Raw genomic sequence first — 12,698 nt, 5'->3', positions numbered from 1 at the left:
GAATGATTTGGGAGAATGGCATTGAAACATGTATAATATCATATATGAAACGAATCGCCAGTCCAGGTTCGATGCATTATACAGGATGCTTGGGGCTGGTGCACTGGGATGACCCAGAGGGATGGTACGGGGAGGGAGGTGGGAGGGGGGTTCAGGATGGGGAACACGTGTACACCTGTGGCGGATTCATGTTGATGTATGGCAAAACCAATACAATATTGTAAAGTAATTAACCTCCAATTAAAATAAATAAATGTATATTTTTTTAAAAAAAGGCTATTTACAACCAAACCACCATCACTGAAGCTGAATTGTACATATATGACAAAAGGGGGAAATAATAAAAGTATAAACGATCCAGTCTGAGGACATCTGACCAGAAGAGAAATGCCATGCCGACTGTTCCAGCTCAAAATTATTGACAATAATCATATGCTTACTTTTAGCTATCCAGGGCTATGACCAGAAAATTCTGCTTGTGAGGAATAGTGAGGAGTAAGGTTGGAGTCTTTGAGGGTTCAATGAGCATCAGTCAGAATGGAAGAGAAAAGGTCAAGTAAATACACAATTTTACTGAGCTGTTTTAATTCTTTGGGATTGATAGTGTAATACTTGCTGTAGAGCACCACCAAGCAGTATTTTATCTTCTGTTGATGATTCAGATGCCTCTCAGCGTCTCTAGCAACATAAAGCCATCATCAACAGGCTGAATGGGTCACAATCCCCTGGTAGTTCTGGATGCTGTCCTTCTGACTCAGCCCGTCAACTGTGTTATGGGTCACTCACTTTCTCCACAAAGAAGACACCACATGAACCAAAAAAAATTGTAACAGCAAAATATTTCCAACTTATCATGGCACAAACCTATGTCATTTGGGATTCAGGAGTCATCTTTTCAAAGAAATAATGCAATACCACAAAAGTTAGTTACATAGGTCATACAAAACAGCTGCCCCATGGCAGCATGATGGTCTGTCATTTGTAACAGACTTAGCCTTGGGGTGGGGGTGGGGCACTATGATTCTCTGGGCAAAGGAAAGGAATTTGGTCATTTAACTTCTCCTTAGCTTCTAATGTATTCCTAATTATTAAACATCTTCAATATACATAAGAGAGAATAATATTAATACTACCCATACTTAAGTACCAATCATGGATGCATGCTTAGTTGTTTTAGTAGTGTCCAACTCTTTGCGACCCTATGGACTGTGGCCTGCCAGGCTCCTTGGTCCATGGGATTCTCCAGGCAAGAATACTGGAGTGGGTTGCCATGCCCTCCTCTAGGGGATCTTCCTGACCCAGGAATTGAATCTGCATCTCTTACTTCTCCTGCATTGGCAGGTGGGGTCTTTACCACTAGCACCACCTGGGAAGCCCCATTTGATATTTAGCATTTTTCATATTTACTATTGACCTTTCTGGAGAAGGCAATGGCACCCCACTCCAGTACTCTTGCCTGGAAAATCCATGGACGGAGGAGCCTGGTAGGCTGCAGTCCATGGGGTCGCTAAGAGTGGGACACGACTGAGCGACTTCACTTTCACTTTTTACTTTCATGCGCATTGGAGAAGGAAATGGCAACCCATTCCAGTGTTCTTGCCTGAAGAATCCCAGGGACGGGGAAGCCTGGTGGGCTGCCGTCTATGGGGTCGCACAGAGTCGGACACGACTGAAGCGACTTAGCAGCAGCATTGACCTTTCTGCTTGATATTTAGGAAATAAAATACAACTGAAGATCCTTGAGTATCCCTCCTACATCCTGTTTGGTTTCCTCTCTCACTACAGGTAATTTCTCTCCTGGATTTGGAATTCATCAACTTTATGTATATTTCTAACCTTTCACTATAAAAGTAGCTGTAAATAAAGCTATCCAGAATATACTTAAATTATTTCACACATTTAAAAGTATTTAGCATTTTACTATATATCCTCCCAAAGCTTGTCTTCTTTTGAATTCAGCATTAAATTTTTTATATTACTTTTATTGTTGTATACACCAGTGATTCATTTAAGTGCACATAGTATTCTAGTCAGAGAAGGCAATGGCACCGCATTCCAGTACTCTTGCCTGGAAAATCCCATGGACGGAGGAGCCTGGTAGGCTGCAGTCCATGGGGTCGCTGGGAGTCGACACGGCTGAGCAACTTCACTTTCACTTTTCACTTTCATGCATTGGAGAAGGAAATGGCAACCCACTCCAGTGTTCTTGCCTGGAGAATCCAAGGGACGGGGGAGCCTGATGGGCTGCCATCTATGGGGTCGCACAGAGTCGGACACGACTGAAGCAAACTTAGCAGCAGCAGCAGCGGTGTTCTAGTATATTAATAAACCACAAGTAGCTTATTCATTATTTTAATTAATGGACATCTGTTTTTAATAAGAAAGAATTGAAAAGATTTCAGTGAACACTTTGGTATTTTATATCATACCAACATTTGAGAATTTCTCTAATACATCCCTAAGAGTGGATTATTGATTCTTTATAAATTCCAGAGACAAAAATCTTGTTATTTTTATTGTTAATACCTTCTCCATGCCTGTGATTTATCCTTTTGCTTTGTGTATAGTAACTTTTGCAGTTTAAACGCTTTACATTCTGTGGAGTCAGATTTATCAATGTTTTTCTTTTCAGTCGACACATTAAAAAATTGTTTAAGAAATCCTATCCAAACTCAATGGTCTTCCACATTCCTTCTATGAATTTATTTTTCAATCTGATCTTTAATCCACCTAAGATTGATTTTTGTATGTGGCGTGAGGTAAGGATCTAATTATTTTCCCAAATCAGAAGCATTATACATTAAATAGCCCATTATCTCCCAGTTGACTTGTAATATAATGTTGATCAGATATCAAGCATCTAGCTTTAGTGTCCTTTCCTTAACTTGATATTTATTATCATCCTTTTAGAATATGTCTTGATATCTGTTAGGAAGAATCCTTATATCATCTTTTTAAAAATTTAGTTATTCCAATCTCTTTCTTTAACTGGCTCTTGCATATGAATTTGAGAATCAGTTAGTCAAGTCCTTTTTTAAAAAAAAAATCTGTGGGGATTTTGACTGGGATTGCACCGGATATATAAATTCAAGGAAAGATATTATTTTCACAATATAGATTATTCTAACCAATGGAAAAGACTCTAATGCTGGGAGGGATTGGGGGCAGGAGGAGAAGGAGACGACAGAGGATGAGATGGTTGGATGGCATCACTGACTCGATGGACATGAGTCTGAGTGAACTCTGGGAGTTGGTGATGGACAGGGAGGCCTGGCGTGCTGTGATTCATGGGGTCGCAAAGAGTCGGACACGACTGAGCAACTGAACTGAACTGAACTGAACCAATAAACACGTTCATCTATCTATTTAGTTTTATTTTGTGTATTTCAAAAAGTGTTGTGATTTTTAAATAATTTTCTTGCTCATCTTTTATTAATGCTATCTTTTGATACCATAGCTACTGTTACTTTTATATATATTAATGTGTTAAAACTCTACTTTCTATCTGTCCTTGATGTATTAGAAAACAAGGATGTATTCAAAAATGTTATTAGTTTAAATTTATAGGTTTTCTTGCATTTTTAATGCAAACAATCATGTTTTCTATAAAGAATGGCAGTTTTGTTTCCTCTTCTCTAGCTTTAAATTTTTATTTCTTTTTCTTATTCTACTAAATTGCCTTGAATTTCCAGTGTAATGCTGAGTGAGAGTGATTCTAATGGGAATCCTTATTTCTTTCTTGATGGATTTCAAGATTAAGAATGACAGCTAGTGTCTATTTTCTTAAAATGCTCACCATCAGGGTTAAGTATGTTCCCTTCCCTATTCCCTGATGTTTCAGATGGTAAAGAATTTGCCTGCAATGCAAGAGACCTGGGTTTGATCCCTGGGTTGGGAAGATCCCCTGGAGAAGGGAATGGCTACCCACTCCAGTATTCTTGCCTGGAGAATTACATGGACATACAGTCCATGGGGTTGCAAAGAGTTGGACATGACTGAGCGACTAACACTTCTCCACCACATGCTAGTTGTTGACATTTAATACCATTTCTGCCTTTCTAAGCTCTTTTCTTTACCAAACTTAAAATTACATTCCCCTGAATCTCTTGCCAGTAAGATCCCAGTTAGATTTCACTAATGAAAGTGAACTGTATGAGACTGGAAAGCAAAAGGAAAGGGGAGCCCCAAATCCTTTCAGGCCACACATCAGTTGCAGGCATGTGGACAGGAATTAGCAAGCAGATGGCAAAGCAGGGTGTTCACCCATGGCATTCGAAGATCCTTATGAGAACCACTCCCTTCACGTGCACAGCTCAGACTGTACCGGTACCTTTCCTGTGATGCCTGTACTTCTGGATTTCCTGGAGAGAGCTTTCCTTACCTTTACTGACCAGACTTCCCATGCTTAAAGCCTATAAGAAACAACTTCTGATTCAAAATATAGCTGAGTTGGTGATGAACAGGGAGGCCTGGCGTGCTGCAATTCATGGGGTCGCAAAGAGTCAGACACGACTGAGCGACTGAACTGAACTGAACTATTTTGTATTTTCCTGACAAAATTGTGACAAAGTATTCAGAAACCTGAAATGGAATGCAACTAAAATAAAAATACAAGAAGACCACTGGCCTAGAAGTTGGGTGCCAGGTGATGGAGAAACTCCTATCAGAGGCTAGGATAGTGGAGATCCATCATCCACATTAAGTGATGGTAAACTGTCATCTGCTATCACTTGGAAGGAAGCAAATATGCTTAATATTTGTAGTTATAAGGGAAAATTGAAAAACAGAATGTTAGAAGTGTGTATTCACTACTACTGGTTTCATCTAGAGGCTGGGGAGAGGTGAAAAGTACCCTTGGGAAAGATAAATGTGCAAGGAAAGAGAAAGAGAATCCTGAAATTCAGACGTTTCTGTGATTGGAAAAGTTCCTTGCTTCCAGATTTCCAAACAGTAAGAGATAAATTTTTAAAGGCTTCAAACAACAAAGGCTCAATAAACCTTCTTGGCTGATTAATGTGATAGTGACTTGGGTTAAGTATCAAATTAAGGATGAAGACTTCACACCAGATTTGAGGTGACTGAGCCATGTGACTGGCTTCTGAATATAGAATATTAGAAGTAATACATTACCCTCAATCACAGCTGAAGTCAGTCATTCCCCCAGTCTCTTCCCCTTCCATGACAACAAGGCTGGTCACATTTTGAATATATTATCACCTCATTAAATAGAAAGAATCTGTATCCCTTACTTCTAGCTTAGAGGAGCATTGCCTGCCTTTGGATTGTGATGAAAGGGAGAAATAAACCTTTGCTGTATTAAGCCATGAACTCTGCAGCATTTGTTATTGCACCATAACTTTGCCTATACTGATACATCTTCTATTATTCATCTGCTATGAATTATTTTTGCCAATAAAGCATAGTGTATTTCATCAAGAGCTTCTTTTGCAACTATTGACATGATCAAGTTTTCCCATAAATCAGTTGGTATAGTGAGCTATTAAATACATTAGATTTCTCTAATGTTAAGTCATTCTTGCATTCCAGAACTAAGCCCAATTTGTTGGTAATTAGTGTTTCTTTTTCTTAAACATTATGAGGCTAGGTGGACACCCAATATAAAATGTAGTAGAAGTGAGAGGATGTGAGGAGAGAGAGAGAGGGAGAGATTGGGAGGAAGAGAAATATTAACCTAATGCTATATCTATCATTAACAAAGCAGTTTTAGTCCCTTGACATTTATTATTATCACCAATATATTTTGATTTATTTTTATTGATTTTGTTTATGCCATCTATTCTGCATTTTCTAGGCTTTTAAATATCTCAGCTTTCTATGGGATTAACTGAATTTTCTTTATTCTAATTTAGTCTCTCTACTGGATTAAAAGTTGGATTGAAATTTTAACATGCACCCTTGATTTAATGTCCAAAATGAATCAATACCTCTACCTTTTTTCTGTGGCTCAGCTGGTAAAGAATCCGCCTGCAATGCGGGAGACCTGGGTTCGATCCCTGGGCTGGGAAGATCCCCTGGAGAAGGGAATGGCTACCCACTCCAGTATTCTTGCCTGGAGAATTACATGGACATACAGTCCATGGGGTTGCAAAGAGTTGGACATGACTGAGCGACTAACACTTCTCCACCACATGCTAGTTGTTGACATTTAATACCATTTCTGCCTTTCTAAGCTCTTTTCTTTACCAAACTTAAAATTACATTCCCCTGAATCTCTTGCCAGTAAGATCCCAGTTAGATTTCACTAATGAAAGTGAACTGTATGAGACTGGAAAGCAAAAGGAAAGGGGAGCCCCAAATCCTTTCAGGCCACACATCAGTTGCAGGCATGTGGACAGGAATTAGCAAGCAGATGGCAAAGCAGGGTGTTCACCCATGGCATTCGAAGATCCTTATGAGAACCACTCCCTTCACGTGCACAGCTCAGACTGTACCGGTACCTTTCCTGTGATGCCTGTACTTCTGGATTTCCTGGAGAGAGCTTTCCTTACCTTTACTGACCAGACTTCCCATGCTTAAAGCCTATAAGAAACAACTTCTGATTCAAAATATAGCTGAGTTGGTGATGAACAGGGAGGCCTGGCGTGCTGCAATTCATGGGGTCGCAAAGAGTCAGACACGACTGAGCGACTGAACTGAACTGAACTATTTTGTATTTTCCTGACAAAATTGTGACAAAGTATTCAGAAACCTGAAATGGAATGCAACTAAAATAAAAATACAAGAAGACCACTGGCCTAGAAGTTGGGTGCCAGGTGATGGAGAAACTCCTATCAGAGGCTAGGATAGTGGAGATCCATCATCCACATTAAGTGATGGTAAACTGTCATCTGCTATCACTTGGAAGGAAGCAAATATGCTTAATATTTGTAGTTATAAGGGAAAATTGAAAAACAGAATGTTAGAAGTGTGTATTCACTACTACTGGTTTCATCTAGAGGCTGGGGAGAGGTGAAAAGTACCCTTGGGAAAGATAAATGTGCAAGGAAAGAGAAAGAGAATCCTGAAATTCAGACGTTTCTGTGATTGGAAAAGTTCCTTGCTTCCAGATTTCCAAACAGTAAGAGATAAATTTTTAAAGGCTTCAAACAACAAAGGCTCAATAAACCTTCTTGGCTGATTAATGTGATAGTGACTTGGGTTAAGTATCAAATTAAGGATGAAGACTTCACACCAGATTTGAGGTGACTGAGCCATGTGACTGGCTTCTGAATATAGAATATTAGAAGTAATACATTACCCTCAATCACAGCTGAAGTCAGTCATTCCCCCAGTCTCTTCCCCTTCCATGACAACAAGGCTGGTCACATTTTGAATATATTATCACCTCATTAAATAGAAAGAATCTGTATCCCTTACTTCTAGCTTAGAGGAGCATTGCCTGCCTTTGGATTGTGATGAAAGGGAGAAATAAACCTTTGCTGTATTAAGCCATGAACTCTGCAGCATTTGTTATTGCACCATAACTTTGCCTATACTGATACATCTTCTATTATTCATCTGCTATGAATTATTTTTGCCAATAAAGCATAGTGTATTTCATCAAGAGCTTCTTTTGCAACTATTGACATGATCAAGTTTTCCCATAAATCAGTTGGTATAGTGAGCTATTAAATACATTAGATTTCTCTAATGTTAAGTCATTCTTGCATTCCAGAACTAAGCCCAATTTGTTGGTAATTAGTGTTTCTTTTTCTTAAACATTATGAGGCTAGGTGGACACCCAATATAAAATGTAGTAGAAGTGAGAGGATGTGAGGAGAGAGAGAGAGGGAGAGATTGGGAGGAAGAGAAATATTAACCTAATGCTATATCTATCATTAACAAAGCAGTTTTAGTCCCTTGACATTTATTATTATCACCAATATATTTTGATTTATTTTTATTGATTTTGTTTATGCCATCTATTCTGCATTTTCTAGGCTTTTAAATATCTCAGCTTTCTATGGGATTAACTGAATTTTCTTTATTCTAATTTAGTCTCTCTACTGGATTAAAAGTTGGATTGAAATTTTAACATGCACCCTTGATTTAATGTCCAAAATGAATCAATACCTCTACCTTTTTTCTGTGGCTCAGCTGGTAAAGAATCCGCCTGCAATGCGGGAGACCTGGGTTCGATCCCTGGGCTGGGAAGATCCCCTGGAGAAGGGAATGGCTACCCACTCCAGTATCCTGGCCTGGAGAATGCCATGGACTTTATAGTCCATGGGGTTACAAAGCGTCAGACATGACTGAGTGACTTTCACTTTCACCCACTTTCTAAGTAGCATAAGTACCTTAGAAGTCTTTGATTTCGGTCTCCCCTTCACATCTTTCATACTATTCCTGCTAGGAATTTCAGTTCCACATTATTGCTGTAGTCCCAATATCAGGCACATTTCCCACTTTTGCTGTTTCTGCTTTATGCAGTCTGCACATGCTCACATGTTGATCTTTTTGTTCCTGTTGTTCATTCCCTTTCTTGCACTTTACTCCTTTCAGGTTCAATTTCTTTCTCCCTGAAATCATACCAGTTAGTAGTTCTTCCAGTGATAAACCCTTTCAAGCTTTGTAAAAGAAAGAAAGATCTTTATTCTTCTGTCACTTGAAAAGCATAATAAGTTGAGAGTGTTTTTCTCGCCAGCCTGTGACGATACTCTGCCCTTGTCTTCAGGCTTCTGTGGTTGCTGTTAACAAGGCTGTCTTCAGTCTGTCATTCTTCGGAAGAAAGCCGAGTGGTTTTTTTTTAATCAGTTTTATTGAGATATAACTCACATACTGTGCTAACTGTATTTTCTCTCCTGTTGCTTTTCAGATTTTCTAACTTTGACATTGTTGTGAGAATTAAATGAGGTGATATAAGTAAAGGAATATCACATACGCAGCCAATAAGTTATGGCTGCACATAAATCTTCATATGTATTGGCCTTAATTTTGAACACGTAATGGCTATTAATAAGTATTTACTATACCTAACTGAAAACTGGACCAAGATTTTAAAAGAAGGTGGTATATCCTATATTCATTTCTGTGCAGTCCTTTTCCCCCTGTGTTTCATCCATAGAGGTTACCCCCCACTTCGCATTTGTTCCTCACACTAAACACAAGCCTGCTTGATTTGCTTTTTTGTTTTTCCTTCCTCTAGTCTCTGCTATTGTGAATGCCTAACAAGGTTAATATGCTGCTGCTGTAAGTATTACCATTGGGGATGTAATTATCACATATGGCTAATCATGCGCACACTGAGAGGCTGGGGAACGCATTGTTTTTAACTAGAGGGGACATCTTAATGGTAATTTTTGACTGGGACCATTATATGTGTGTATATATACACAACGCAGTAACGCACTGGAGAAGGATGGAGAAACAGAACCTGCCAACAGAAGAGCTAACTTTTTAAAATGCAGACTTGTATACGTAGGAAAAGAAACAGGAAAAGAACAGAACAGAGTTGCTAGTTAGTTGTTAGTGAATTGTTTTCCCACAAAGCCAAATTCAAAAGATAATCAAATGCTTCTAATTCTCAATGGTGACTTCTTCAAAAGCTTCTGTATAAGGATTTCAGATGTCTAGCAGACACTGAAAGAGGGATTTTCACCTAGATCATCTGCCGTGTGGAGACTATTCCTTGTCATCATGTTTGTAGACTAGCCTGTGCTATCTTAATGGCAAATATGACAACAATAATGATCTCTTGTACTAAGATTTCACCTTGAAAGTGCCTGGAATGGTTCTTGACACATTGTTACCTGCCTTGAGCTAAGATTAGTTCATTTTGTTAACTTGTTTACGGATTGTTTCTGAATAGGTTCTATGGAATAGTTTCAGTAATTTTCAAATAGCCTATGTTACCTTCCCTGGTCCACCTATGCTTTGAAAAATATATGTAAACATATTTAAATTTTTATAATATGGGCATTTTCACCAAAATGGAAGGAAGGAAAGAAAGAAGGGAGGGAGGAAGGAAAGAGAAAAGAAGGGAGGGAGGGAAGGAAGATGGCAGGAAGAGGGATGTAGATATAAAAATCTATCTATCTGATGAATAGAGAAAAGGTTAAAGTTAGAAAGAAAGAAATGCCCGATCATATACTTTGTCTTGGGATGGATGTGGTTTATAAAGGATGCTATAGAAGATGCCGTTAGGTTATTTGATTGATACCCTGTCTATTTTGTCCAAGATTGAGTCAAGGGTGGACCTTGAGATGTCAACATAATTTAAAAAACAATGTAATGCCCATCACAGTATTCCCTATCAATTGCTACATTCATGTTTTATTTTTATCTACCTAGCCCAACTGAACTATTCCAGACCAGACCAGATTTTTATGCTTACTATTTTATAACAAATTTTCAAGTATGCTGAAAATTTGAAATAATTATACAGTGGATACCCATATATTCATCACTTAGATTCTTCAATTGTCATATTTTGTTCCACCTATGCTATGGCCTGATGTGTCCTACCAAAATTCGTATGTCGAAGCCCTCATCCCCAATATGACAGGATTTGAATGTGGGATCTTTGGGAGGTAACCAGGTCATGAGGGTGGAGCCCTCATGAATGGGATCAGTGCCCTTCGAAGGAGAGCCATGAGATAGAGGTACTCTCTCTCCATCATGTGAAGATACAGGAAGAAATCTGCCTGAAAACCAAGAAGAGAGTTCTTATCAGGAACCAAATTAGTTGATCAAATCCAAATTGATCTTGGATTTCCCAGCCTCCAGAACTGCAAGAAAAAAATTTTCTGTTGTTTAACCCAGCAGTCCCCAACTATTTTGGCATCAGGGACCAGTTTTGTGGAAGACAATTTTTCCATGCATTGGTGGGGGGATGGTTTCAGGATGATTCAAGCATATTATATTTATTGTGCACCTTATTTCTAGTAATGTTACATCAGCTCCACCTCAGATATCAGGCATTAGATCCCAGAGGTTGGGTACACTTGGCCTAAGCCACCCAACCTATGGTATTTTTGCTATTGTAGCCTGAGATAACAGACTTTGCTTTCTCATATATCTATACATCTATCAATCTGTCATACCTGTAGCCATCATTGTTCTTTACCCCTAAACATTTCAGCATGTTTCATTAACTAGAGTTCAATAATTTATGGTTCTTTCATATTATAAGGTGAAATTTACATGCAGTGAAGTGCACAAAGCCTAACACCATTCAGTAAGTTTTAACAAATGCAAACATCCATTTAACCCACATCCCTATCAAAATACAGAATATGTCCATCACCCCAGAATACTCCCTCATGTCCATGCCCAGTCATCTTGATAGCAATACCAATCCTGAAGCAACCACTCCTCTGCTTTTTTTTCACCATATGTTTAAACAAATTTTGCCTGTTTTAGAACTTCATATAAATGGAATCATCCAGTAGGTACTTGGTATGTTCTTGAGATTCCTCCATGTTGTTGAATGCCTCTGTTAATTTCATTCCTTTTTATTGCTGAATAGTATTCTACTATAGAAACATATCTTAATCTATTTATTCAATTATGAGGACATAAGGGCTCTTTGCCATTTTTGTACACTATAATAAAGCTGCTATAAACCTTCTAATGAAAGTCTCTTTTTTTAACTTATGGACAAATGCCCAAGAATAGAACTGCTGGATTTTCAGTGCATGTTCAGCTGTATGAGACACCACCAGGCCTTCTCCCAAGGCTGTTATTCCATTTTACACTCCCACCAAGAATGTATTTGCCACATCCTCACCAACATTTGAGGGAATCAGTCTTTTTAGTTTTAACCATTCTGGGGTGGGGAGGTGTGGTAGACACTCATCTTTAGGGATGCTCCCACCAGCTCCTTCCCACTAGAGCTAAACCTGCCTCTCACTGAGCTTTCTCCCCCAGGGATCTGGGGAGAGGAGCATACATCTGGTGGCTCATTTCTTCTAAGGTCCGAAAAGAGAAGGGTAACTGCATCTATTATTAGTCCACCTCTCCTCTATCTTGCTTAGAAAGAAAAGTTTAAAATATCAGAACAGTCATCTAGCTGGATCAAGTTGGCAAATTCAGTTATCTTTTGGCTGACAAAATACTTTGATACAAAAGATCCTCACTTCAAAATCCTAGCCTTTGTCTCTTTCCATCAAGATTTAGCACCTTCAGCATTCTATAGAAGTTCCTAGTCATCAGGCTCAACTTCTTTTTCTTTGGACTTCCTTAAGAACCATTCTTTACATTATCAATGCCACCCTGCAAGGCAGGATTGATGACCCCTTTCTACAGAGGAGGTCACTAACACTGAGCTGAGGGTCTCAAGCACAGGATTTGTGACCTTCACACACATGTTTCTACCCACGCCTCCCTCCTGGCAGGCAGCTCCCTCAGGGTGGACTCTGACGCAGGGTCCTGGGACACCCCCTGCCCTCTGTCCACTTTCACCATGGACATGAGTGCAATCGGCAGTGTCCCCATTCCCCACTCCAGGCCCATTCATTTCCCAGTTTGCATCCTGTCCTCTTCTCCCTCTCTTTCTTCCAGTGCTGCTCAGTTACCTCATAAAACTCTTGTTCCCTCATCCTTTCTCTCTCTTATTCTCTTCCATATGGGAACTCAAACTGTACCCTAAGCTTGTCTGATGACTGCCAAAGTCCTGCTAGTGGCATAAAGAAGTGAGACATAATGAAAGACCAATATCATCAACATCTCAAGCTCTTGAAAGTACCAAAAGGTCCCTT

At 39.2% G+C, this 12,698-nt stretch overlaps 1 protein-coding gene across 2 annotated transcripts in view; it reads right to left on the bottom strand.

The window, feature by feature from the left end:
• Positions 1-12,698, bottom strand: part of SYT16 (synaptotagmin 16) — a 330,623-nt gene that overhangs the window by 36,736 nt on the left and 281,189 nt on the right. The window lies entirely within an intron of this gene.

The sequence above is a fragment of the Bubalus kerabau genome, chromosome 10, assembly GCF_029407905.1.
Source record: "Bubalus kerabau isolate K-KA32 ecotype Philippines breed swamp buffalo chromosome 10, PCC_UOA_SB_1v2, whole genome shotgun sequence".
NCBI classification, from domain to species: Eukaryota; Metazoa; Chordata; class Mammalia; order Artiodactyla; family Bovidae; genus Bubalus; species Bubalus kerabau.
Note: the sequence above shows the minus strand (reverse complement) of the source record. Positions and strands in the feature narration are given on the sequence as shown.